Source organism: Oryctolagus cuniculus, chromosome X (genome assembly GCF_051225735.1).
Source record: "Oryctolagus cuniculus isolate XC-2025 breed Fujian yellow rabbit chromosome X, ASM5122573v1, whole genome shotgun sequence".
Taxonomy (NCBI): domain Eukaryota; kingdom Metazoa; phylum Chordata; class Mammalia; order Lagomorpha; family Leporidae; genus Oryctolagus; species Oryctolagus cuniculus.
The window spans coordinates 43627925-43650403 of record NC_142888.1 but is presented as its reverse complement, the minus strand read 5'-3'; the positions used below and the strand labels follow the sequence as shown (position 1 = coordinate 43650403).

Below are 22479 nucleotides of genomic sequence, written 5' to 3'. Positions count from 1 at the left end.
TCCAAGATCCCTTTCCTTGCTAACCCTATCCCTTTTTTACAAGTCAGTTCAATTCAATATATTGTTAACATAGATTTTTATTATGCAATATATACAACATAAAATTTATCAGTTTAACCATCCTAAGTACATAATTCAGTGACATGAAGTACATTCAGAATTTTGTGAAACTGTCACCACCATCCGTTTTGAACTGTTTCATCATTCCAAACAGAAATTCCTTGTCTATAAAATAACTCCTCATTTCCCCTTCCTCATAGCCCCTGGTAACCTCTGCTCTACTGTTAGTCTCTAGGATTTTTCCATTTTAGGTACTTCATGTAAATGAAATCATAACAGTATTTATTCTTTTTTATCTGCCTTATTTCACTTAACGTTGTTAAGACTTATCTACATTGTACATGTGTAAGAAGTTCATTCCTTATTAAAGTTTAATCATATTCCATCATATGTATGTACTACATTTTGAGTAGACTTTCATCTGTTGAAAGGCATTTGAGTTGTTTCCATCTTTTGGCTATTATGAATAATAGTGTTATAAACATTGGTGTATGAGTATCTATTTCAGTCCCTCCTTTTCAATACTTGTGGGTATATATTTAGAAGTGGAATTGCTGTATCCTATGTTAATATGTAATGTTTATAGTGAATGTATATAGTTACATTGAATTTTTTAAGGAAATGTAAAACTGTTTTCCATAGTGGCTGCATAATTTTGTATTTCCATCAACAGTCCACAAGAGTTCTAATTTCTCCACATCCCATATGGGCACCGGTTCAAGTCCCGGCTGCTCCACTTCTAATCCAGCTTTCTGCTATCGCCTAGGAATACAGTGGAGGATGGCCCAAGTGCCTGGGCCCCTGCACCCACGTGGGAGACCTGGAAGAAGCTCCTGGCTTCGGATCGGCGCAGCTCTGGCCATTGCATCCAGTTGGGTAGTGAGCCAGCGGGTGGAAGACCTCTCTCTCTCTCTCTTGCCTCTCCTTTTCTCTGTGTAACTCTTTCAAGTAAATTAATGCATCTTAAAAAAAAAAAAAGAATATGTTATTTAATTTTCACACATTTTCAAAATTTTCTATTTTTTCTTCTGTTATTTTTTTCTTTCCTTTTTTTAAAGATTTATTTATTTATTTGAAAATGAGAGTTACACAGAGAAAGAAGGAGAGGTAGAGAGAGAGAGGTCTTCCATTGGCTGGTTCACTCCCCAATTAGCCACAATGGCTAGAGCTGCACCGATCTGAAGCCAGGAGCTTCTTCTGGGTCACCTATGCAAGTACAGGGGCCCAAGGACTTGGGCCGTCTTCTACTGCTTTTCCAGGCCATAGCAGAGAGCTGGATTGGAAGTGGAGCTGGTACTCGAACCGGCACCCATATGGGATGCCGGCATTGCAGGCAGCAGCTTTACCTGCTATGCCACAGCGCCGGTCTCTGCTGTCGTTTTCTAGTTTCATTCTACTATAATGATAAAAGGTACTTTTTATGCTTTCCACTTTTTTCAACTTCTTAAGGACTTGTTTTGTGGCCTAACACTATTTTGGAGAATTTCCAGTGTGTACTTAAGAAAATAAATACGTAATCTGTTGTTTGATGGAGTGTTCTCTATGTCTATTACATTGCAATTGATTTATAGTATTGTCCAAGTCATCTGTTTCATTACCTTCTATCTGGTTGTTTTCTACATTACTGAAAGGGGGGTTCGATCCAACTATTATTATTGGACTATTTCTCCCTTAAATTCTGATAAAGATTTCTTCATATATCTTGGAGTTGTAATGTTTGAGTATATCCGACCATAACTTTTGTATCTTATTGGGCAATTGACCCTTTTATTAATATGTAATGCTCTTTTTGTCTTTAGCAGTTTTTACCTTAAGTGTCTATTGCTTTGGGTTGTCATAATCAAATACCACAGGTTATGTGGCTGAAATAAAATTTTGTTTTCTCATAGTATTGGAGGCTAGAAGTATAAAAACAAGGTTCCATTTGAGTTAGTTAACTGTAAGTTCTCTCTTCCTGGGTTGTAGGCATCTACCTTCTTCCTGTATATTTACATCTGCCTTCTTGCCTTGTCTTCTCACTATATCACCTGTGTGTATGGAAAGAGAGAGGTTTTTTAATGGTGTCTCTTCCTCTTCTTATAAGGGTAGTGGTTCTGTAGGATTAAGACTGCACTCTTTTTTTTTAAACTTTTATTTAATGAATATAAATTTCCAAAGTACAGCTTATGGACTACAATGGCTTCCCCCCCATAACGTCCCTCCCACCCGCAACCCTCCCCTTATCCACTCCCTCTCCCCTTCCATTCACATCAAGATTCATTTTCGTTTCTCTTTATATATAGAATATCAATTTAGCATACATTAAGTAAAGATTTCAACAGTTTGCTCCCACACAGAAACATAAAGTGAAAAATACTGTTTGAGTACTAGTTATAGCATTAAATCTCAATGTACAGCACACTAAGGACAGAGATCCTACATGAGGAGTAAGTGCACAGTGACTCCTGTTGTTGACTCAACAAATTGACACTCTTGTTTATGGCATCAGTAATCACCCTAGGCTCTTGTCATGAGTTGCCAAGGCTATGGAAGCCCCCTGAGTTCACTGACTCTGATCATATTTAGACAAGGCTATGGTCAAAGTGGAAGTTCTCTCCTCCCTTCAGAGAAAGGTACCTCCTTCTTTGAAGACCTGTTCTTTCCACTGGGATCTCACTCGCGGAGATCTTTCATTTAGGTTTTTTTTTTTTTTCCCCAGAGTGTCTTGGCTTTCCATGCCTGAAATACTCTCATGGGCTTTTCAGCCGGATCCGCATGCCTTAAGGGCTGATTCTGAGGCCAGAGTGCTGTTTAGGACATTTGCCATTCTATGGGTCTGCTGTGTCTCTCACTTCCCATGTTGGATCATTCTCTCCCTTTTTTATTCTATCAGCTAGTATTTGCAGACACTATTCTTGTTTATGTGATCCCTTTGGTACTTAGTCCTATCATTATGATCAATTGTGAACAGAAATTGATCACCGGGACTAGTGAGATGGCATTGGTACATGCCACCTTGATGGGATTGAATTGGAATCCCCTGGTATGTTTCTAACTCTACCGTTTGAGGAAAGTGAGCTTGAGCATGTCCCGAATTGCACATCTCTTCCTTCTCTTATTCCCACTCTTATATTTAACAGTGATCACTTTTCAGTTAAGTTTCAGCACTTAAGAAGAATTGTGTATTGATTACAGTATTCAACCAAAAGTATTAAGTAGAACAAACAAAAAATACTAAGAGGGATAACATATCCAGTTGCTCATCAACAGTCAGGGTGAGGGCTGATCAAGTCACCGTTTCTCATAGTGTTCATTTCACTTTAACAGGTTTCCTTTTTGGTGCTCAGTTAGTTGTCACCTATCAAGGAGAACAAGTGGTATTTGTCCCTTTGGGATTGGCTTATTTCACTCAGCATAATGTTTTCCAAATTCCTAACAGGGATCACTTTTCAGTTAAAATTTAAACACCTAAGAATAATTGTGTGTTAATTACAGAGTTCAACCAATGGTACTAGAACAAAAAAAAAATACTAAAATGGACTGCACTCTTACAACCTTATTAGTTAACCATTTTTTCCTCCTAGTAGTCCTATCTCCAAGTATAGTCATATCGAAGACTTCAAAATATGAATTTTGGGGAAAAAAGCAATTCAGTCTGTAATAAAGTCTGTTATGTCTGATATTAGTATGACTACCCATGTTCTCTTTTGTTACTGTTTAATGAATATCTCAAGGATGATGTCGTGATGTTAACAAGTTAAGCCTGTGGCTGTGAAGCCAGCATCTCATATGGGTGCCTATTCAAAACCAGCTTGCTGCAGTTCCCATCCAGCTCCCTGTTAATGCTCCTAGGAAAGCACCAGAAGATAGCCCAAGTACCTGGGCCCCTGCTCCTACATGGAAGACCTGTAAGAAGCTCCTGGCTCCTGGCTTTCGCCTGGCTCCTGGCTTTCGCCTGGCCCAGCCCCAGCCATTGTAGCCATTTGGGGAGTGAACCAGCAAATAGAAGATATTTCTCCCTCTCTCTCTCTTGCTCCCCCCCCTGTGTGTGTGTGTGTGTGTCTCCCCTTCCTCCTCCTCCTCCTCTTTATGCAACTTAGCCTTTCAAATAAATAAATAAATAACTCTTCTAAGATAAATATCTTTTTCTGTATTTTCAATTTGTGTCCTTAGATGTAAAGTGAATATCTTTTTGATAGCATATACAGATGGTCCCTGACTTATGATTATTTAACTTTAAATTTTTTGACGTTATGATGGTGTGAAAGCAGTTTACATTCAGTAGAAACTCTACTTTGAATTTTGATCTTTTCCTGGGCTAGCAATGTGCAGTATGGTACTCATGGCTCTAGACAGTGACAGTGATAAAGTGAGCTGCAGCTCTTAGGGAGCCATGAGATCATAAGGGTAAGCAACTGATACTCTAAAGTGTACTATGTTCCCGGTTGGGGCGCCGGATTCTGTCCCAGTTGTCCCTCTTCCAGGCCAGCTCTCTGCTATGGCCTGGGAGTACAGTGGAGGATGGCCCAAGTCCTTGGGCCCTGCACCCGCATGGGAGACCAGGAGAAGCACCTGGCTCCTGGCTTCGGATCGGTACAGAGCACCGGCCACAATGCACCAGCTATAGTAGCCATTTGGGGGGTGAACCAATGGAAAAAGGAAGACCTTTCTCTCTGCCTCTGTCTCTCTCACTGTCCCCTCTGCCTGTCAAATAAAAACAATAAAAATAAATAAAAATAAAAAAATAAAGTGTACTATGTTAACATGTGGAAAGGATATTTAATGCATTCTTAACTTGGAATATTTCCAATTCATGATGGATTTACTGGCATATAATCCCATCACAAACCAAAGATAATGTATAATTGTATCATATTTTGCTTACTCATTTGAGACACACAGAGAGATCCTGTCTGCTGGTTCACTTCTCAAATGCCAGATCGGCTGTAACCAGTGTCCAGAGCTCAATCCATTTCTCCCACATAGATGGTAGGAACTCAGTTATTTGAGCTGCCTTTTGGGGCCTGCCTTAGCAGAAAGCGGGAGTCAGAACTGGAGGTAGCTGTAGTACCAGGGCACTCAAAGGTGGGACACCTCACCCCAGGTAGAATGGCTCACATTCAGAAATCTACCAACAACAGATGCTGGCGAGGATGTGGGGGAAAAGGGACACTAACCCACTGTTGGTGGGAATGCAAACTGGTCAAGCCACTATGGAAGTCAGTTTGGAGATTCCTCAGAAATCTGAAGATAACCCTACCGTTCGACCCAGCCATCCCACTCCTTGGAATTTACCCAAAGGAAATTAAATTGGCAAATAAAAGAGCTGTCTGCACCTCAGTGTTTATTGCAGCTGAATACACAATAGCTAAAGCATGGAAACAACCTAAATGCCCATCAACCGTAGACTGGATAAAGAAATTATGGGATATGTACTCTATATAATACCATACAACAGTCAAAAACAATGATATCCGGTCATTTGCAACAAGATGGAGGAATATGGAAAACATTATGCCAAGTGAATTAAGCCAGTCCCAAATGGACAAATAGCATATGTTCTCCCTGATTGGCGACAACTAACTGAGCACTAAAGGGGAAACCTGTTGAAGTGAAATGGACACTATGAAAAACAGTGACTTGATCAGCTCTGTTGATGTACAATGTAATACTTTATCCCTTTTAGTATTTTTTTTTTGTTCTAGTACTATTGGTTGAACTCTGTAATTAACACACAATTATTCTTAGGTGTTTAAATTTTAACTGAAAAGTGATCCCTGTTAAAGATAAGAGAGGGAATAAGAGAGGGAGGAGATGTACAGTTCGGCACATGCTCAATCGGACTTGCCCCAAATGGTGGAGTTAGAAACATGCCAGGGGATTCCAATACAATCCCATCAAGGTGGCATGTACCAATGCCGTCTCACTAGTCAAAGTGATCAGTTTCACTTCATAATTGATCACACTGCTAGGTCTAAGAGTCAAAGGGATCACACAAACAAGACTAGTGTTTGCTAATACTAGCTGATAGAATCAAAAAAGGGAGAGAACGATCCAACATGGGCATCAGGATACACAGCAGACTCATCGAATGGCAGATGTCCTAAACAGCACTCTGGCCTCAGAATCAGCCCTTAAGGCATTCGGATATGGCTGAAGAGCCCATGAGAGTATTTCAGGCATGGAAAGCCAAGACACTCTGGGGAAAAAAAAAAGAAGACCTAAATGAAAGATCTCTGTGAGTGAGATCCCAGTGGAAAAAACGGGGCCATCAAAGAAGGAGGTAACTTTCTCTGAAGGGAGGAGTGAACTTCCATTTTGACTATGACCCTGTCGGAATAAGATCGAAGTTAGCGTACTCAAAAGGCTTCCATAGCCTTGGCAACTCATGACTAGAGCCTAGGAAGATTACTGACGCCATAAACAAGAGTGTCAAATTGTTAAGTCAACAATAGGAGTCACTATGTACTTACTTCTCATGTGGGATCTGTCCTTAATGTGTTGTCCAATGTGAAATAATGCTATAACTAGTACTGAAACAGTATTTTACACTTTGTGTTTCTGTGTATGTGCAAACTGATGAAATCTTTACTTAATACATACTAAATTTATCTTATGTATATAAAGAGAATTGAAAATGATTCTTGATGTGACTGGAAGGGGAGAGGGAGCGGGAGATGGGAGGGTTGCAGGCAGGAGGGAAGTTATGGTGGGGGAAAGCCACTGTAATCCATAAACTGTACTTTGGAAATTTATATTTACTAAATAAAAGTTAAAAAAACCAGACATCATTTTTATTAAAATTTTTAAAGATTTATTGTATTTAGGGGCCGGTGCCTTAGCTCACTTGGTTAATCCTCTACCTGTGGCACTGGCATCCCATGTGGGCACCGGTTCTAGTCCCAGTTGCTCCTCTTCCAGTCCAGCTTTCTGCTGTGGTCCAGGAGGGCAATAGAGGATGGCCCAGGTACATGGGTCCCTGCATCCGCATGGGAGACCAGGAAGAGGCACCTGGCTCCTGGCTTCGGATTGGCATGGTGCGCCGGCCATGGCGGCCATTTGGAGAGTGAACCAAAGGAGGCAAGACCTTTCTCTCTGTCTCTCTCTCTCTCACTGTTTATAACTCTGCCTGTCAAATAAAAAAAAAAGAAAATATAAAAAAGATTTATTGTATTTATTTTAAAAGCAGAGTTTCAGAGAGGGAGAGGGGAGAGGGAGAAGGAGAGAGACATCTTCCCTGTACTGGTTCACTCCCCAAATGAACACAATTGTCGGGCTGGGCCATGCTGAAGCCAGGAGCCTGGAACTCCATTCAGGTCTCCCACTTGAGTGGCAGGGCACATCTTCTGCTGCTTTCCCAGGTGCATTAGCAGGGACCTAGGTTGGAATCACAGTGGCCAGGACTTGAAAACGATGCTTATTTGGGATTCTGACACTGCAGGTGATGAGTCAACCAGCTGTGCCAGCCGTATGATATGTGTGGGCATCTTAACAACTGTCTTAACTGCTAGAACAAACACCTGCCTCTATAATTTTTTCAAAGTCTATTTTGTTAACCTCTGCCTTTCAAATGAAGTGTTTAATTCCTTTATATTTAAAGTAATTACATTGAGCAAGGACTTAACTTCTGCTATTTTGATAGTTGTTTTTTATGTCTTACACCATTTTTGACCCTTATTTTCTCCACTAATGCCTTTTTTTATACAGTTTTTTTTTATGGTGAACTGGTTTGATTCCTTTCTCATTTCATTTTGTGCATATTCTATAAATAGTCTGTGGTTACCAAATTACAGGTATTACATTTAACATGCTAGAGTAATAACAATGCAATTTGAATTTATATCAACTTGATTTTGCTGTTCCTGATCAATTCTGACCAGCTATATTATTGATATTACAAATTACATTACAAAATATATGTCCAATAATATAGATTAAATTTTTTATACATTTGTCTTTTAAATCATGAATAAAATACAAAGTGGAGCTACCAATGAAAATTACAAAAGTGTTAGCTTTTATAATTGCTCATCTATACGTTTAATGAATATCTTTATCTTTTCCCATGACTTTGAGTCACTGTCTAGTGTTCTTTAATTGCATCGTGAAGGACTGCCTTTCTTGCAAGGCAAATGCAGTTGCATCCTTTTGTATATCTGAATTCTTTTGTATAGCTGAGAATATCTTAACTTCTCCCTCATTTTTGAACAGTAAGCTTAAGATTTTCTTGTCATCAAAATAAAACAGAAGATAAAGCTTAAAACTGGATCACTTGGCCCTTTCTTTGCTTATCTTCTGCCAGTTCAAAATGTTTACATCTCTTAAAAGCCAGCATTCTCTTAGATCTGCAAGTGAGTGCCACATTCTCAAGCCTTAATGCAATCTTCTTTGCAGTTTTAGCTACTTTCCAGAAAATAAGCTTAGTCTGCCCACCAAAGCCACTCTGCTTCCTATCATAATGCTGCTTTGTTAGGGCATACAGAGAATCCTTGCCCTTCTTGTACTGTTGTTTGTGGGGTTGGTGCTTGCCACCTTTTTAACAGAAGGTCCAGTGGGTTTTAGAAATTTTTACCTTCTGTGCTGGAGAACTATTTGTATGGAAAAGAAAGAGCATGAGCCAGAAGCAAAAATATCTCTCCATAGCCTTTGCAGGACACTTTTACTAGATGTGGACTTTTTGACTGGCACTTCTGTTTTCCTTCAAGCACTTTGCATCATTCCATTGCCTTCTAATCTTCAAGGTTTCTGCCATGCAATTGGCTGATAATCTCATTGAAGATTCTTTGTGATGAGTTGCTTCTGTCTCGATTTACCACAATTTCTTTTTATGTTTCTCACTGTACATCTCTTTGGGTTTATTCTACTTAGAGTTTTGTTGAGTGTCCTGAATTTGGAGATTCATGTCTTTAAGTTACTGAAGACTTCAGCCATTATTTCTTCAAATGTGCTTCCTGTCCCTTTCCTTCTCCCTCTACCTTCTGTAACTTTCATATGTTTCATATGCATATGTTGATCTGCTTGATGGAGTACTGTAAGTCCCTTAGGCTTTGTTCACTTTTCTTGATTCAATTTTCTTTCTGTTCCTCAGACTTGATAACATCTGTTATCATGTTGTCATGCTGATTTTTCCTTCTTCCTACTAAAAATCTGCTATTGTGTCCCTCTGGTGAATTTTTCATTTCAGTCGGACAGTTAGTGCCAGAAATTCTGTTTAGTTTCTTTTTATATTTTAATTTCTTTTGGGTTTTGTTCATATATAATTTTCCTAGTTTATTTTGGTTCTTTGTACATGTTTCCCTTAGCTCTTTGAACATATTTAAGACAGATTTTTGTTTTTGTTTTAGTTAATTAATTAATTTTAAATATTTATTTATTTACTTGAGTTACAGAGGGAAAGACAGAGAGAGAGGTCTTCCATCCACTGGTTTACTCCCCAAATGGCCTCAACAGCTGGAGCTGAGCTGATCTGAAGCCAGGAGCTAGGAGTTTCCTCCTGGTCTCCCTTGTGAGTGCAGGAGCCCGAGCATTTGGGTTGTCTTTTACTGCTTTCCCAGGCCATCAGCAGGGAACTGGATCAGAAGTGTAGCAGCTAGGACTCGATCCAGCACCCATATGGGATGCCAACACCGCAGGAGGATGCTTAGCCTACTACGCCACAGCTCCGCCCCCAAGACAGTTGTTTTAATGTCTTTGTTTATTAAGTTTGATATCTGGGGTCCCTCAGGAATGGTTCCTGTCAGTTTATTTGGTTCTGCTGAATGAACCATGTTTTAATTTTTGTTTGCTTTTAGCATGCCTTGAGATTTTGTTCTTGTTGTCAGAAATTGGGTATTTGATTATTACAGTGTGGTAATTCTGAAAACTGGATTTTTCCTCTTTCACAAGGTTTCTTAAAGATTTAATTAAAAGGCAGAGAGAGAGAGAGAGAGAGAGAGACAGACAGACAGAGAGACAGACAGACAGAGAGAGAGAGAGATCTTCCATCTGCTGATTCACTCTCCAAATGGCCACAAGAGTCAGGGCTGGGTCAGGCAAAAGCCAAGCGTTAGGAAATTCTTCTGGGTCTCCCTTGTAGGTGGCAGGGACCCAAACACTTGGTCCATCTTCTGCTGCTTTCCCAGGTGCATTAGCAGGGACTGGATCAGAAGTGGGGCAGCAAGGACTCGAAACAGTGCCAATATGGGGTGCCAGCAATGCATTCCGCTATACCACAATGCCAGCTCATCCCTAAGGTTTCTATTTCTGGTGTTGTTGGAAACTAGAGTTCCATTAGTTTCTTTTTTATGTTTCTTGTTTTTGACATTTATTTAATGAATATATATTTCCAAAGTATAGCTTTTGGATTACACTGGCTTTTTCTCCCCAATAACCTCCCTCCGACCCACAGACCATCCCGTCTCCCTCACCCTCTCCCATTCCATTCACATCAAGATTCATTTTCAATTCTCTTTATATACAGAAGATCAATTTAGTATATGCTAAGGAAAGATTTCAACAGTTTGCACATACACAGAAACACAAAGTGTAAAATACTGTTTCAGTACTAGTTATAGCATTACTTCACATTGGACAACACATTAAGGACAGAGATCCTACTTGGGGGAGTAAGTGCACAATGACTCCTGTTGTTGATTTAACAATTGACAATCTTGTTTATGGCGTCAGTGATCACCCGAGTCTCTTGTCATGAGTTGCCACGGCTATGGAAGCCTTTTGAGTTCACCAACTCTGATCTTATTTAGACAAGGTCATAGTCAAAGTGGAAGTTCTCTCCTCCCTTCAGAGAAAGGTACATCCTTCTTTGATGGCCCATTCTTTCCACTGGGATCTCACTCACAGAGATTTTTCATTTAGGTCCTCTTTTTTTTTTTTTTTTTTTTTCAGAGTGTCTTGGCTTTCCATGCCTGAAATACTCTCATGGGCTCTTCAGCCATATCCGAATGCCTTAAGGGCTGATTCTGAGGCCAGAGTGCTGTTTAGGACATCTGCCATTCGATGAGTCTGCTGTGTATCCTGATGCCCATGTTGGATTGTTCTCTCCCTTTTTTGATTCTATCAGCTAGTATTAGCAAACACTAGTCTTGTTTGTGTGATCCCTTTGACTCTTAGACCTAGCAGTGTGATCAATTATGAAGTGAAACTGATCACTTTGACTAGTGAGATGGCATTGGTACATGCCACCTTGATGGGATTGTATTGGAATCCCCTGGCACGTTTCTGACTCTACCATTTGGGGCAAGTCTGATTGAGCATGTGCCAAACTGTACATCTCCTCCCTCTCTTATTCCCTCTCTTATATTTAACAGGGATCACTTTTCAGTTAACTTTAAACACCTAAGAATAATTGTATGTTAATTACAGAGTTAAACCAATAGTATTAAGTAGAACAAAAAAATACTAAAAGGGATAAAGTATTAAGTTGTTCATCGACAGTCAGGACAAGAGCTGATCAAGTCACTGTTTCTCATTGTGTACAATTCACTTCAGGAGATTTCCTTTTTGGTGTTCAGTCAGTTGTCACCGATCAGGGAGAACATATGATATTTGTCCCTTTGGGATTGGCTTATTTCACTCAGCATGATGTGTTCCAGATTCCTCCATTTTGTTGCAAATGACCGGATTTCAGCGTTTTTTTTTTCCTGCTGTATGGTATTATATAGAGTACATATCCCATAATTTCTTTATCCAGTCTACAGTTGATGGGTATTTAGGTTGGTTCCATGCCTTAGCTATTGTGTATTCAGTTGCAATAAACATTGAGGTGCAGACAGCTCTTTTATTTGCCAATTTAATTTCCTTTGGGTAAATTCCAAGGAGTGGGATGGCTGGGTCGAACGGTAGGGTTATCTTCAGATTTCTGAGGAATCTCCAAACTGACTTCCATAGTGGCTTGACCAGTTTGCATTCCCACCAACAGTGGGTTAGTGTCCCTTTTCCCCCACATCCTCGCCAGCATCTGTTGTTGGTAGATTTCTGAATGTGAGCCATTCTCACCGGGGTGAGGTGAAACCTCATTGTGGTTTTGATTTGAATTTCCCTGATGGTTAGTGATCCTGAACATGTTTTCATGTGCCTGTTGGCCATTTGGATTTCCTCTTTTGAAAAATGTCTATTGAGGTCCTTGGCCCATCTCTTTTTTTTTTTTTATTTTTTATTTTTTTTTATTTTTTTTTTATTTTTTTGACAGGCAGAGTGGACAGTGAGAGAGAGAGACAGAGAGAAAGGTCTTCCTTTGCCGTTGGTTCACCCTCCAATGGCCGCCGCGGCTGGCGCGCTGCGGCCGGCGCACCGCGCTGATCCGATGGCAGGAGCCAGGAACCAGGTGCTTTTCCTGGTCTCCCATGGGGTGCAGGGCCCAAGCACCTGGGCCATCCTCCACTGCACTCCCTGGGCCACAGCAGAGGGCTGGCCTGGAAGAGGGGCAACCGGGACAGAATCCGGCGCCCCAACCGGGACTAGAACCCGGTGTGCCGGCGCCGCTAGGCGGAGGATTAGCCTAGTGAGCCGCGGCGCCGGCCTCTTTTTTTTTTTTTTTATCTTTTATTTAATGAATATAAATTTCCAAGTACGACTCATGTGTTACAATGGCTTCCCCCCCCATACCGTCCCTCCCACCCACAACCCTCCCCTTTCCCACTCCCTCTCCCCTTCCATTCACATCAAGATTCATTTTCGATTATCTTAATATACAGAAGATCAGCTTAGTATACCTTAAGTAAGTATTTCAACAGTTTGCTCCCACACAGAAACATAAAGTGAAAAATAATAGATGATTTTTTTTTAAATGATGATGAAATCAGATCAGACCTATTGTCATGTTTAATCCCAGTGAGAGTCAAGTTGGGAATTGATAATTTCTTTTTCTTTTTTTTTTAACAGAAGATCAGTTTAGTGTACATTAAGTAAAGATTTCAATCGTTTGCACCCCCATAGAAGCACAAAGTGAAATATACTGTTTGAGTACTCGTTATAGCATTAAGCCTCAGTGTACAGCACGTTAAGGACAGAGATCCTACATGAGGAGTAAGTGCACAGTGACTCCTGTTGTTGACTTTACAAATTGACACTCCTGTTTATGGCATCAGTAATCTCCCTATGCACCAGTTATGAGTTTCCAAGGCTATGGAAGCCCTCTGAGTTCTCCGACTCTTATCTTGTTTAGACACGGTCATAGTCAAAGTGGAGGTTCTCTCCTCCCTTCAGAGAAAGGCACCTCCCTCTTTGAAGACCTGTTCTTTCCACTGGGATCTCACTCACAGAGATCTTTTGTCAGAGTGTCTTGGCTTTCCATGCCTGAAATACTCTCATGGGCTTTTCAGCCAGATCCGAGTGCCTTTAGGGCTGATTCTGAGGCCAGAGTGCTATTTAGGACATCTGCCATTCTATGAGTCTGCTGAGTATCTCACTTCCCATGTTGGATCACTCTCCCCTTTATTTATTCTATCGGTTGGTGTTAGCAGATACTAGACTTGTTTATGTGCTCCCTTTGACTCTTAGTCCTTTCGTTATGATCAATTGTGAACTGAAATTGATCACTTGGAATAGTGAGATGGCATTGGCACATGCCACCTTGATGGGATTGAATTGGAATCCCCTGGTATGTTTCTAACTCTACCAATTGGGGCAAGTCAGCCCGAGCATGCCCCAAATTATACATCTCTTCCCTCTCTTATTCCCACTCTTATGTTTAACAGGGATCACATTTCAGTTAATTTTCAACACTTAAGAATAACTGTGTGATAATTACAGAATTAAACCAGTCATATTAAGTAGAACAGACAAAAAAAATACTATGAGGGATAATGCATTAAGTTGTCCATTAGCAGTCAGGGCTATGCTGATCAAGTCACCATTTCTCATAGTGTCCATTTCACTTCAGGAGGTTTCCTTTTTGGTGTTCAGTCAGTTGTCACCGATCAGGGAGAACATATGGTATTTGTCCCTTTGGGACTGGCTTACTTCACTCAGCATGATGTGTTCCAGATTCCTCCATTTTGTTGCAAATGACTGGATTTCGTTGTTTCTTACTGCGGTATAGTACTCTAAAGAATACATATCCCATAATTTCTTTATCCAGTGTACCATTGATGGGCATTTAGGTTGGTTCCAGGTCTTGGCTATTGTGAATTGTGCTGCAATAAACATTAGGGTGCAGACCGCTTTTTTGTTTATCAATTTAAACTCCTTTGGGTAAATTCCAAGGAGTGGGATGGCTGGGTCGAACGGTAGGGTTATATTCAGGTTTCTGAGGAATCTCCAGACTGATTTCCATAGTGGCTTGACCAGTTTGCATTCCCACCAACAGTGGGTTAGTGTCCCTTTTTCCCCACATCCTCTCCAGCATCTGTTGTTGGTAGATTTCTGTATGTGAGCCATTCTAACGGGGGTGAGGTGAAACCTCATTGTGCTTTTGATTTGCATTTCCCTGATTGCTAGTGACCTTGAACATGTTTTCATGTGCCTGTTGGCCATTTGGATTTCCTCTTTTGAAAAATGTCTATTGAGGTCCTTGGCCCATCTCTTAAGTGGGTTGTTTGTTTTGTTGTTGTGGAGTTTCTTGATTTCTTTGTAGATTCTGGTTATTAATCCTTTATCTGTTGCATAGTTCGCAAATATATTTTCCCATTCTGTTGGTTGTCTCTTCACTTTCCTGGCTGTTTCTTTTGCAGTACAGAAACTTCTCAATTTGATGCAATTCCAGTTGTTAATTTTGGCTTTGACTGCCTGTGCCTCAGGGGTCTTTTCCAAGAAGTCTTTGCCTGTGCCTATATCTTGCAGGGTTTCTCCAATGTTCTCTAATAATTTGATGGTGTCAGGTCATAGATTTAGATCTTTAATCCATGTTGAGTGGATTTTTGTGTAAGGTGAAAGGTAGGGGTCTTGCTTCATGCTTCTGCATGTGGAAAGCCAGTTTTCCCAGCACCATTTGTTGAACAGACTGTCCTTGCTCCAGGAATTGGTTTTAGATCCCTGATCAAATATAAGTTGGCTGTAGATGTTTGGGTTGATTTCTGGTGTTTCTACTCTGTTGCATTGGTCTTTCCATCTTTTTCTGTACTAGTACCATGTTGTTTTGATAACAACTGCCCTGTAGTATGTCCTGAAATTTGGTGTTGTGATGTCTCTGGCTTTGTTTTTGTTGTACAAGATTGCTTTAGCTGTTGGAGGTCTCCTGTGTTTCCATATGAATTTCAGCATCATTTTTTCCAGATCTGAGAAGAATGTCTTTGGTCTTTTATTGGTATCACATTGAATCTATAAACTGCTTTTGGGAGAATGGACATTTTGATGATATTGATTCTTCCAATCCATGAACATGGAAGATTTTTCCATTTTTTGGTATCCTCTTCTAGTTCTTTCTTTAAGATTTTGTAATTCTCATCATAGAATTCTTTAACATCCTTGGTTAAGTTTATTCCAAGGTATTTGATTGTTTTTGTGGCTGTTGTGAATGGGATTGATCTTAGAAGTTCTTTCTGAGCCGTGGCATTGCCTATGTATACAAAGGCTGTTGATGTTTGTGCATTGATTTTATATCCGTTAGTTTCGAGACATTTCAAAATTATTTTTTCGAAGACTATTCCTTATAATTCATAATCAATGAAGTCTCTGTTTCTATATCATATTTAGGTAACATATCATGTTTTGTTTGCCAGAATTAACTGTAGTACCAGGAAGTGAAAACAAAACAAGAATCCTTTTCCTACCTTCTCCCCTCCACCAAAAAAAAAGAGAGAGAGAGAGAGAGAAAGCAACCACGTTTCCTAATCATTGCAGATTGGTTTTCTGAACTTGAAGTTCTGCTCTGAACATGAATCTTGTCCAGGCATATACTTGGTTTTCTAAATTCTACCATATACATATATACGGCTTCTTTTGAATGTCAGAGTTTCCCAAAGAATCATCCCAGCTTTTTCTCTGGGTCTTAGATGGTCGAGTGTATTTCTCTGCCTATAATCTCTCACCCAAGATATCTATGAGTTTACAGGTTCTATAACATTTACAAGCAGTGCTTGCTGCTTTTGCTTCCTGAATTCTGGGTCGTGTGAAGCAGTTATGAGGGCCTTGCATTGGTCCTTAAGGAAAAAGGGCAGAACAGAGAGTAGACAGGATACGAAGTCACAGCCAAAATGAGTTTATTCAAGAAGAAAAATAAATATATTCATTTTGGTTGTGAGTTCGTATCCTGTCTCCTCTCTGTTCTGCTTCTCTTTTTCCTTACAAGTCCTTCAGCTATATCACAGATTAGAACAGATATACACAATAATTTGCAAATAAGTTCAGTCCTGCCCCTTTTTGTTTGAGGGAAAGAACAAGGAACAAGTCTGCTTAAGAGTATGACTATTGCTCTGTTAGGGAGGGAATACGGTATGGAAAGTAAAATTGCCACAAATTTCATACCATTTTGAGGACAGCTCTTTCTTGATTGAGCATTTGCTTGGTTGCCTTCAGCCTTTGTTTTCCTGAGTGCCAAAAAAGTTTGATTCATACAGTTCTTTATTTCCTTGGTTTAATAGGGCTTAGAGCTTTCTAATCCACCACTATGTTTTTTTAAAGATTTACTTATTTATTTGAAAGTCAGAGTTACACACAGAGAGAAGGAAAGACAGAGAGAGAGAGAGGTCTTCCATCCAGTGGTTCACTCCCCAATTGACTGCAATGGCCGGAGCTGCACCAATCCGAAGCCAGGAGCCAGGAGCTTCCTCCAGGTCTTCCCATGTTGCTGCAAGGGCCCAAGGACTTGGGCTATCTTCTACTGCTTTCCCAGGCCATACCAGAGAGCTGGATTTGAAGGGAGGCAGCCAGAACTTGAACTGTCGCCCACATGGGATAACGGCATGGCAGGCAGCGGCTTTACCGGCTACACCACAGTGCCAGCCCCCACCATTATGTTGATGTCAACCCTGCATTCAACATATTTTTGTTGCAAGTGTATGTGGCAGTGTGCCTAACCTCAGAACTTTTTCTAACCTGTGCAGTTGATCTCTTGAGCAGAAAGATAAACTGTGAAGAAATCCTGTGGTCTTGTGCCAATACTATCTCTGGGTCTCATTCTCCTCACCTGTAGAAATAAAGTGGTAGGGGCTGGTGTTATGGTGAAGCAGGTTCAGCTGCTTCCTGCCACACCCCCAGCATCACATATGGGCATAGGTTCCACGGCCCTGCTGCTCCAATTCTGATCCAGCTCCCCGCTAATGTACCTGGCAAAATAATAGAAGATTCTCCAAGTACTTGGGCCCCTGCCACACACATGGGAGACCCAGATGGAGTTCGGGCTTCCTGGCTTCAGCCTGGCCCAGCCATGGCCATTACAGCCATTTGGGGAGTGAAACAGGGCATGATATTCTCTCTCTCTCTCCGCTTTCATCCCTCCCTCCCTTCCACCCTTTTTCCTTCTCTTCCTTTCTCTCCCTCTCCTTCTCATTCTCCCTCTCCCTCTCCCTGTATCTAACTCTTTCAAATAAAAAAATAAATCTTTTTTTACAAAGAAATAGAGAGGGGCTGAGGCTGTGGCATAGCTGGTAAAGTCATCACCTGCAGTGCCGGCATCCCATATGGGCGACGGTTCGAGTCCCAGCTGCCTCACTTCCGATCCAGCTCTCTGGTATGGCCTGGGAAAACTATAGAAGATGGCCCAAGTCCTTGGGCCTCTCCACCTGCACGGAGACTAGGAAGAAGCTCCTGGCTCTTGGCTTTGGATCAGTCCAGCTCCAGCCATTGCTGCCATTTGGGGAGTGAACCAGCAGATGGAAGACCCCTCCCACCTCTGTCCGCCTCTGCCTCTCTGTAACTCTGCCTTTCAAATAAATAAATAAATAAATCTTTAAAAAAAAAAAAGAAATAGAGAGTGGTAGACTGGAGGAGGCTGGTGAAGTACTCTTAGAGGTGCTTTTCAGCTTTGATGTTATTTCATTCCTTCAGCTCTGCAGCCCCATACGGCCAGTCAGTAATGAGTCTTTATCCCGACTTTAACTCGAAACAGGGAGGCCTTCGGGCAGGACAAGATCATATCAGTGGTATTTCCCTGCCCTTCCAATTTGGGAGAGGAAAGGTAGAGCTGAAGGTAGTAATAACAGAACATCTGATCCTGAAATGACTTGGCTATATGTTTGCTATGTGAAAAAAAACCCAAACGTGTTTTATTGAATTTTCATTAATCTTTCTGTTTGAGTTTTGAATATACTGCATCTGAGAGCCTACTGGGAATGGTGGTGTTTGTATCCATTTAGAAGAACTCAGTCAAAATCAATGCTTGTTCTCCTAGGCAGAATTTTCTGTAAGTTTTCAAACAAGGCTTTTAAGGGAGGCAACTTTGGGGATCCTCAGTTTCCTTGTCAGTGAAATAGGGACCTTACACTAAGGAGTCTTAAAAAGCCTTTGAGCTTTGGCCTTACAGGATTTGAAGAGTATTTCTGCTGTGTTGCTCCTAGAGATACATGAAGCCAGAAAATAAGTGGCAGAGAGGGCTACAGGTACAGGAACAGCTTTCAAGTGATGTTACTTCCTTGAATAATGCTCTCCCTCTCCACACAACTGGTTTGTTTTCTTCTTTGTCCTCTTGTCTGAGGGAGACTCTCTCTGGGCCCCTGGCACCTCTGTATATGTTCAACAGAATGGCTACAGAGATTCCAAGCAAGGCATGAACTGGACTTTTCTGGAGAAGAAAAGCACCAGACCAAGAGTTTTGCTCTGTTACTTCCCATCTATGTGTCCTTAAGCAAATGACTTTATTTGGGGGCGGGGGGTATGTTTCCTTATCTGTACTGTGGACTTAATATTTTCTCTCTCGTCTTCTCTAGAGAATGCCACAGGAAAACATTTTTAAAGATTTATTTTATTCCTTAAAAAGGCAGGAGGGGGAGAGAGAGAGAGGGAGAGAAAGGGAGAGAGAGGGAGAGAGAGAGAGAAACAGCTGGGGCTGGGCCAGGCTGAAGCCAGAAGCCAGGAACCAAGAGCTTCTTCCGTCTCCCAAGTGGGTGCAAGGGTCCAAGCTCTTGCGTCATCTTCCACTGCTGTCCCAGGCATGTTAGCAGGGAGCTGGATCAGAAGTGGAACAGCCAGGACTTGAACCCATATGGGATGCTGGCATCACAGGCAATGGCTTTACCCACTATGCCACAACAGTGGCCCCACAAGAGAACATTTTTAAAAACTGTCTGTATAAATAGGCATAAAGTACTGCACAAAAGGGAGCGATCTCTGGGTCTAGAGGTGGCTTTGTGCTTCAAGTCGAAGCTGGGTCAGGGAGACAAAAAGCTGATAGCTAAGCTGCAGTAAAAGAACAAATGGTCCTGGGGCCAAAATAGGAATGCACGGGGTATGCAGAGCTGTAGAGGTCTGGAGTTGGGGGCGATGTTTCCATCAGATTGAGGATTTTCTCTCTGGAGGAGCCCTTATACTAGGCATTCTCCTACTACTCCTTTTGCAGACGAGGCAGTAGGCCTAGAGAACAGAGGGATGTGTCCAGTGTCCCAGGTGAGTCAGGGCTTCCAGACTGCCAGGCCATTCATTTTTTTTTAGCATATCATAGTGTTCCCTTTGTGGTGGCAGCCTATGTTCTAAGTGGTCTGAGAGTTAATCTTTTCAGATTTGAGTAGCCTGGTTAAACTAGCACTATGAGGGCTCTCTGATCATTAGAATCAGGGCTGCATTCTGCAATCTTGATATCACTGCCTTCTCTGAATTCCTCTCTGCCTGGAATGTTCTTAGAATTCATCAAGCCATGGGACTGAGAGTGTGTCAGATGTCTTTTTTGTCGATGGAAGTCTGTACAGATTGAATCTGTGTCTTTATCACTACCTTGGTTCTCTCATGCTGAAGTGATAACTGAAGTGGATGATATAGGGAACCAAAGTGAATTTGGGGTAGGTGAGATTTATCTGCCTTGACTGTCTTTGCAATGTTTCACTTCCTTTTACTATCTCTGAAGTAAGTATGATTATTTCCCCTGCTTTACTGATAGGACTGGATTAGAGGTAACATGAACTTTCCAGTATTACTCAGTTGTCACATGGCAAAGGAGGAATTTGAACTCACGTATGTGTGGCTTTACAATTCATGTTTATTTCACTAAAACTCAAAATAGTATGTTATAAATGTCAGATAAATGGCACAGACATTGTGACAAAAGGGCTTCTGAAGTGATTGGATATGTTTGGTTTAAAGTAGTCCAGGAAGACTTTAAAAAAGTAGTGGTACTCATGTAGTTCACAGGTACATATATTTGTATCATTTGTAAAGTACCCTCATGTGTGTTAACTATGGACTCTTCAGGCTATCTCTGTGTGGGAGGCAAAACAGTTTGCATCCTTGGAAGGGAAATGATTAGCTCAAGCTTACACAGCTGATACATCAAGACTAGAGTAGAATCTAGCTTTTCTGCTTCCCAGCTCAGAGCCTTTGTCACCCTGCTAATATGTCTGGAAAAGCAGTGGAAGATGACCCTGGTGTTTGGGCCCCTGCACCAAGATGGAAGACCAGAAGAAGCTCCCGATTCCTGGCTCTGTCTGGCCCAGCCTTGGCCTTTGTGGCCATTTGAGGAGTGAACCAGTGGATGGAAGGTATCTCTCTGTAACTCTGCCTTGCAACTAAATAAAATCAAAAAGGAAGAAAGGAAGGAGTGTGGGGAGAGCATTTGACAGAGTGGCTAATGCCCCTGTCCAATATCAGGGTGCTAGAGTTCGAGTCCTGAATCTGCTTCACATTCCTGTTTAATGCACACCCTGAGAAGCAGCATATGATGGCACAAGTACCTGAGTCCATGCTGGCTGCTATAGCCAAATTATCAATTAACAGTTGTTCTTGAAAGTCCATCCCAAAGGAAAGGTGAATTGACTTTCCAATGGTCAGTTCGAGGTATGAAATGGGAGCTTAGTGCCTAACGTTCTAGATTCCAGAATGTCTGGAGCTTTTGGCTTTGTGGCTAAGCCTGTGGTTTCAGGTATATCCATCAGATGGCACTGCTGTGTTATCCATCAGGTGGCACTGCTGTGTTCTTTTGAAATGCTGGCAGTTAAGGGGCCAGGAGATGCGAGGTTGCACCTGCCCTGCCCCTTACTTCAATTGGATGATTCATTTTGGGATCAAAGAGCCCCCTCCCTACCCAAAGATCTCTCTACTTTCCTCTAACCGGTTCAAGGCTTACCAAGCTGCCCTTCTCCTCAAGCCTATTTTTATTTGCCTGTTTGTTGCTGTTTTTGTTCAGTTTGATCCTTCACTTCTGTTCTTCTCATTACATTTTATCCGTAAGGAATATGTCATTGTGCTCCTTTCACATGCTAATTTTGTCTCCTCTGTCCATCTAATACCTCCTCTGTACATGCACACATGCACACACACATGCGCACACACACAAAACCTATATGCAGAAGATGCCCCACTCCATTGATTTCAGAATTGTTCTCTGACTGTTTACTTGGGGCCAAGCAAGATTAGTAAAAAATTTACTGCCTTCACAAAGACTTTGAGGTAGAATGGAGGATGGGAGTATGTGTATCCACAGTCCTCATACAATTGGAGGAGAGCTAGAAGAACATCAGAAGTAAAACACTATGGAATCCTATGGTTTAATTAACATTGATGGACTGGGGGCATCAGGAGACAGGACCAGAATTGGAAATGCACATTTGGAAAGCCAAGCAGCAAAGTAATAGGGACATGGGGTCCTGACTGGGAGTGGGCAGAAGAGAGCCTCAGGCAAATTTGAGAAATAACGGGAACCTGTGGAGCTAGACTGCCTAAGTTCCATCCTAGCTCTCTCATCATTTAGGTGTGAGACTTTGAGAAGTTTCCTGATCTTTACATGCCTCAATTTCTTCGTTTATACAATAGAGAAAATGTCACAATACCTAACACATAGTTCAAAAAAATCAAAAGTTTCTGAAAATCCAAAGTTAATTTCATGTTTATATCTGAACTGGCATGAGGCTTTTTTTAGTGTTTATATCATTTAATGTGAATATTTGTACATGTTGCAGTAGAATTTTTAAATCCCAAAACATATCTGGCTTTTGAGGTTTTTATAAAAAGATATCGTGGGGGCTGGCGCTGTGGCAAAGCTGGTTAAAGCCCCTGCTTGCGGCACTGGCATCCCATATGGATGCTGGTTCAAATCCCGGCTGCTCCACTTCCAGTCCAGCTCTCTGTTATAGCTTGGGAAAGCAGTGGAAGATGGACCAAGTCCTTGGGCCTTTTCACCCACATGGAAGACCCGGAAGAAGGTCCTGGCTCCTGGCTTCAGATCAGCACAGCTCCAGCAGTTGTGGCCATTTGAGGAGTGAACCAGCAGATGGAATACCTCTCTCTGTGTCTCTTTCTCTCTCTGTAACTCTGTCTTTCAAATAAATAAAAAAGCAAAACTCAGTATCTAAAATTCAAAGAAAATGATTTTTATAAAAGGATATTTTGGACCTTTATCACCTATCATACAGATTTTTTTAA

At 41.3% G+C, this 22479-nt stretch overlaps 1 protein-coding gene and 1 pseudogene across 4 annotated transcripts in view; one reads left to right on the top strand and one right to left on the bottom strand.

The window, feature by feature from the left end:
• ARHGEF9 (Cdc42 guanine nucleotide exchange factor 9) overlaps positions 1-22479 on the top strand; it is a 407314-nt gene that overhangs the window by 21553 nt on the left and 363282 nt on the right. The window lies entirely within an intron of this gene.
• LOC149119622 (large ribosomal subunit protein eL42-like) lies at positions 8297-8680 on the bottom strand (annotated as a pseudogene).